Genomic DNA, 7,265 nt, shown 5'->3' with positions numbered 1-7,265 from the left:
AATAGTACAAAATCAACTATAGCACTTAATAGGTGATAAGCAACAAACAACATGAACAAGTGACAATTGAAACAAGTACGTAATCAATCACAATATCAAGAACACACGTGGAGTCATGCCTCCACGCCACATTCGTCGGTAAATGGGTTCTTTGAGATTGAGTACATCAAATTAATTCAATATCATTTTCCTTTAACGTTACTGTGTCGGAACGTGACACTCTGATCCAATTATACCGTGTCGAAATGTGACACTTCGATCCAATTATACAGTGTTAAAATGTGACACTCCGATCCAGTTATACAGTATCGAAATGTGACACTCCGATCCTATTATACCGTGTTGGAACGTGACACTCCGATCCAAGAATACCGTGTCGGAATGTGACACTCCGATCCAAGAATATTGTGTCGGAACGTGACACTCCGATCCAAGAATATCGTGTCGGAATGTTATACTCCTATCCAAGAATATTGTGTCAAAACATGACACTCCGATCCAATTATACCATTAATTTTTTTGTTTCTTATCATCACTTTCAATTCATTAATAATATTTTATCAAACCTTCTTTATTCAAGGCAACACTTCTATAAAGAGGATTCAAGATTATAAATTCTACAGTCTCGGGATATCAGACCAATCATGAATCACGCAACCAAGCCACACAATGACACAATCAAGTACATATAGAACTTCACAATATCATTCAATGCAAATCAATCATTATTAAGAGTTTACTATCAAATAACATAAACCATAACCTACCTCCACCGAAGAATCAAAGTCAAGCAAACTACTTCTCCAATGCCTTTATTTTCCTCAATGCCAAAATGTTTCCAATCTATCAAGTATGAAATATCCGTAAACAAACGAGTCCGTAGGAACCCATATATGTATAACCTAAACTCGATAACTCATCCAAATCTATAATCAATTTTCTAAAGTTCAAGCCTAATGGTAAGTCTCCATTCCTCTTATTATCATAACCTTAATTGTATTCAAGTAATAAAATACACCTAATATTTAATTACCTATCTGAATACATATTTCAATCTAATTTATAACATAATAACTAAATAACATAGCTAAAATCAAAACAACTGCTTAGCACCCTAGGGAAACCAAGGAAATCTATTTTTATTTGTACTAACCTATAAGCATATAATACTTACGTGTGCCTACTTGTAGCACACATAAATATTTAATGAAAAACTACATTCCCAATTTTTAAACCAATAGAACATAAAATCCAACTTCATAATTTATTAAATTATATACAGTAGTGCAAAAAGTAAATTGAAAACATAACAAACCTATCTAAATACAATTATTTGGAAATTTTCCATTAATTTTACGCAATCATTATGTTCCCCCACCCTTCAATTTCTAAAGCCTTATAAAGTAATAATACAAAGACTAATGTCACCCAATTATACATATATATATATATATATATATATTAAAAATTGAAATTGCATCAAATTTTACCTATAGACTTCCCTTCGTTCCTGCGATGGTGGCGCCAAGAACCAAGAGTGAGAATCTTGAGCAGTTTGTGATAATCAAATAATATTAACCCTACTTATTATATGACTAATTATAAAAGTGGTAAAAGTGACCTACTATTAATTTTAATGTTATCTTTTTTAACCACCAAATAAATAAATTATTAAAACTACCCCCACTAATTTCATAATTGTAGTTAAGAATAGTTCATAATACCCATATAAAATCTATCGAAAAATATTTTATAAAAAAAAAAAACTCTAGTACTGAATACGAACAAAATGGTCATTACAAATAATATATTATATGATAATTATCCTCCTAAAATACATTATATTGTCACTCCTCATCAATTCCACTTTCTTTATATTCTTTAATTTTATTCCCTTCTTGTTCTTTCAGATTCTTTCGTATGTTTTTTATATTAAAATGGGGAAAAAAATAAAATATTTGCATCATATTGTCATTTAATTGTATAACTTTCTTTTGATTTGTATTTATTAGATAATATCAGAAATTTTTAGTTTTGATTTGTATTTTCTTTGACCGTTTATGTATTTTCGTGTCCAAATTTATTCAACTTCAGAATAATTTATTTAGTAAATTTTCTTTTGAGTCTGATATTTTAAGTAACTCTTCAGAGTAGGTTTTGTATTTTGGTGTTTACTTAATTTATGTTCATATTAGTATTGTCAGTTGTATATTTTATATATCAATTGAATTTTCAGAATATTGTATTTATTTAAATAAAATTATAGACGACTAAAATGATATATATTCTTACTTTAATTATATTCATATTAGTATATATGTTGTATTTTTTATATTTTAATTATATTTTTCAGCAATATTATATTTATTTAAGCATATTGTATCCATGTGCATTCAAATTAATCATTTTATATGCTATGTTTAAATTCAGTTATCAACTGTATTTGTATTCAAAATAAATGTATTTTGTATATCAATTATTTGTACTCGTGTAATTTTATTTTTAGCTTTGATTAAACAAAAAAATATATTGTAAACTGATTTTATATTTTAAAAGTTGTATTTTGAAAATTGTATTCAAAAAGTTATTTCCTAACTGTTGATTAAATTTATTTATTCACTTTTATTTGTAACTTTCGATTTAAGAAAAAATTGTATTCTAACCTAATTTGTATTTCAAAAATTATATTTTAAAAATTGTATTCTATAAGTTGTTGTCTATAATTGTTGAACAAATTTGTATTCCAATCAAATTTATATTTCAATCATTCAATATATAAAATCATAAAATTCAATAATATAGAATAGGGATAACATCATCAAAATTATATTCAAATAAATTTATATTCTAATAATACAATACATAATATTATCAAATTTCTATCCAAACTAATTTGTCTTCCGATTATTCAATATATAATATCACAATAACAAAACTATTTTTGAATAAAATTTCAGAGATGATACGAGATCGATCATATCTTGAAAATGAATGTGATTTTTTTATCATATATTTCAATTAATTTTTTTGCTCAATCATCGATTTCAAATTTTGTAGGAACACCGACGATGAATTGCTTCACTTTTGTATTTTAAAATTGTTAAAATTGCTTCCCTGATCTATCAATAATTTTGAATTTTTNCCGACGATGAATTGCTTCACTTTTGTATTTTAAAATTGTTAAAATTGCTTCCCTGATCTATCAACAATTTTGAATTTTTCAAGAAAAACGATGATGAGATGATACAATTTTGAATTTTAACGATGATGCACATAATTTTGATCGTTATGCAATCTTGTATTTTTAGGAGAGAAGGATGATGAACTTTTCTTTACAATTGATGCATGACTCTTGACAAATAAAAATAAAAATTCTTACAGGAGATTTGTCCATGAATGATGATCAATCGACTTGACTTCCATAAACATGACATTATCATGAATATAATGGGGAGGTTATGAAAGTAAAAAGTTACAAGAATAATGATTATAAAGGTGGAGATTATGATTATCTTCATAATGGAGTAACTTCTTGATGTGGTGGACATCCATAATATATTAGTATTTTATAACACTCCCCCTTGGATGTCCATAGATAATATGCCTCGTTAAAACCTTACTAGAAAAAAACTCCGTGGAAAAAAATCCTAGTGCAGGAAAAAGAGTACACTTATCTTTTAATACGCTTTGAATGTTGCCTCGTTAAAAACTTTACGAGGAAAACCCATTTGAGACAAAATCATGGTTAAGGAAAAGAGTAGAACGTGTATTTTCTCCCTCTAATAAAAATTTTACTTGATGTCTCAAAAATAATGCATTCCAATCTAGTACCACAACTTCTCAAATATTGATGTTCGCAATATTTAGTGAATAAGTTTACAAGGTTATCACTTGAATGGATCTTGAACATCTATCTCACCATTTTGTTGAAGATCGTGTATGAAAAAGACTTTTGATGATATATTCTTTGACTGGTCTCATTTGATTGTGTACATCCTTTAATTTTATTTTCGTATATAGTTGCTGGAATATCCTTTTCCAAAGAAAAATCACATATTTGTTGAATATGATAGATCATGATTCCAACCATACACACTCCCGACTTACTTAATAGATCAATATTATTTCTACATGATTTGAAGAAGTGGTTACTAGTGTGATTCTTTGAATTTTCAAGATATTGTTGTGTCTCCAAATGTAAATATTAGTCCATTGTGATCGAACTTTATGCAGATCAAATAAATATTCCGCATTTACATGATCAAATTATTTCTGACTCGAGAATTGATCAATTCAATTTTATTGAAGCTTGTCTTTTCTTCTAAAAAAATAACACATCTTCTATATGTTGAGTCACTTGCTTTTTTAGTTTCTTGTCCTAACTTTAATGATACTATGACAATCTTTTCACATAACTTTCGTTATGTATATCAAATAATCCTCTAGTTAGCATTTGCATAACCAGCAATATGTAAGTGCACCAATTTCACTGATACATGACATTTTTAATCATTTTCATGAGATCAAAAAGATTCTTTCTCTATATAACCAGTCTCAAAACCATTGGGTACTCAATAGAATTGCTTTAACACCTTTTAAATCCTTCAAAGATTTTCATTTAACCTTCATCGTCAAGCTAGACATAATAATCATTCATTATGCATGTTCAAGTATTCCATCTATTGGCAGACTGAAACACTTTCATCTTATTGCATTCACCAATAGAGAATATATCTCCATTTAATGATGTCAGAATTTTTTTTGAAAAACCTTTATGCCCCGAGGCACAAATTGTACTTTATATCTTTCGATTATATTTTCGCAAAATGATCTATTTGTACCCTACTGGCATATGTTTTGATCTGTGAACTATAAATACAAAATCAACACTTTTCTAAGTGAAAAATATACTTAAATAGTGAATTTTATTAAGCTAATAATTTATCTGTCTACACTATATGAAAAATTCAAATTTAAGATCCTCGTAATCATTTATAGCATTGAGCGCCACTATATATCAAATATACCCTCAATGGTCATTTTGATATTGATTCCAATACGACATAACTTATCGAGATCCCTTCGTTTTTCATCATTTTTAGGTACCTGAACCTTTGTCAAGGTTCTATGAAATGTTATGACATAGTGCTCTTTCAAAGCGCTTACCACATTATCATGACCATTTTGATAATTTTCTCCTCTCCTTTCTCAAGGAGTTTTACGTTTGAAATCGATTAGTCTATCACGTTTCTGGTGTAACTATGTCCTTCAAGGACTACTTATTGGAGCATTTGCAGCTTAATTAAAATATGGGTCAACAAATACATCCGGCAAATTATTTGCAATATTTCGCAAATGAATAATCTCTTGAACTTCAAGTTCATATTTTCTTAAACTAGAATCTAGATAATTCATCCACACATAATTTTCAACTGCTAAACATATCTCCCCATAATGTTAGGAAATCTAACATTTACCCCAACCTAATTTGGGGATCCATCTTTGTGCATGGTGGGGCAATAAAATCATATGTTTTGATATCAAATTTTTATATGAAAATTATTTGGTTCCTGACCCTGAACCATTTGTGATGGGAGAACCTTGTTGGTTTGATGCATACATGTTAAATAAACTCACTTCATACCAAATTTTATTTCAGAGATTTCTTCTCATAATCAATGGTTTAGCTCTAATTGGAGACATACAATTTCTGCTATACCAACCAACATTATCAACATGATTTTATAGTTTGAAATTGTGCTCTTAATTTAAAAATTCAAGCAAACAACCTTACAAAAACCATCTTGTAAGTTGATACAAATGCTCATGTGACAAATCATAGATGCATCTATTAAATCATAATAGTAAATGGTCCGCATGACAGGTGAACGAGCTCATATTCACTTTTTTATATGTTCCAAATAGTTTCAGGGGATACAATCTCAACTTTAGTGGGTACAATGATAATTTTATCATGAGAACAAACTATAAAGAGAATTCCCGAAGAATCTTTTATTTCTTCAACATATAGCCACGTGAATTCTCAATTTCTTTTGCATCACATTTGAATCAAAACGGTCAACCGATTATGCCAACTGATATTTATCTAATAAACTTCTAGTTTTCCTTTGCATGTGATTCCATCATTATACTCATGTTTGTATACAACAAAGAAGAGGAAAAAATGGATAATCTTATACATAAATACTTATAATCCAATTTTGTTGTAGTAATTTTTTGAAGATATTAAATCTTTCTATATTTATAGTTTCAATATAATATTTTTCTTTTCAATTCTTTCGAAAATTAAAAAGTTTTTTTGAGACTCACTACAACCTCAATATTATGAACAATTTCATTTCTCCGGATAGTAACAAATTAGCCCTTTCGAAAATCTAACTGATTTCAAGTACTACCACAAATTTCACTATGCCATTCTTAGGGTGACCATCTCTTTCAAGGAGAAAATTATTATTATTGTCATGGTTAAAATTATCACATGCAAGACTTATTTCTTGACAATCAATGACAAATTTGTTTGGTCATAGCCACAACCTTTATAGGAAAGAACTATTTCGTTCTTTGTCTTTCAATAGTTCATAATTTAACATATCACGATATTTGTGTAGTACTCAAAGTATATGACTAAATGACCATTTATGTCAAAATATTTCTTTTCAATATCTCAAACCTCCCGTAGAGGTGAAATGTGATATTTATTCAACACTTCATGGACATGTTCTTATCCATAAGAACACAAGTCACATTTTCTTTATGAAATGTATTTGAACATCCTCCATAAGTTTTTATTAGAAACTCAGGAAAATGCACAAGTACCCCCTCAACCAATGTCCAAAATTACAGAGACACACTTATACTATACTAAGGTCCTATTCCCCCCTGAACTTATTTTATAAATCAAACTTGCGTTCCCCAGGCGCTATGAAATGGGGGTCTTTCCTTCGCCTATCGTATGTATCGGCTTGGCTTCGTCTACCCCTTTTCGGCCTATGTGGCCCAACGTGGGCCCAACGTGTGTTGATATTATATTTTTAAGCTAGTGCCACATAGGCCGAAAAGGGGTGGAAAATTATTTATAAAATAAGTTCAGGGGGTAATAGAACCTTAGTATAGTATAAGTGTGTTACTGAGATTTCGGACATAGGTTGAGGGGGTACTTATGCATTTTCCCTTAGAAACTCATTGTCATACTTTCACACTTATCAAATTTAATTTATGTGACTCACCTCAACATCACTTTAAGA

Source organism: Solanum pennellii, chromosome 6, assembly GCF_001406875.1.
Source record: "Solanum pennellii chromosome 6, SPENNV200".
Taxonomy (NCBI): domain Eukaryota; kingdom Viridiplantae; phylum Streptophyta; class Magnoliopsida; order Solanales; family Solanaceae; genus Solanum; species Solanum pennellii.
Note: the sequence above shows the minus strand (reverse complement) of the source record.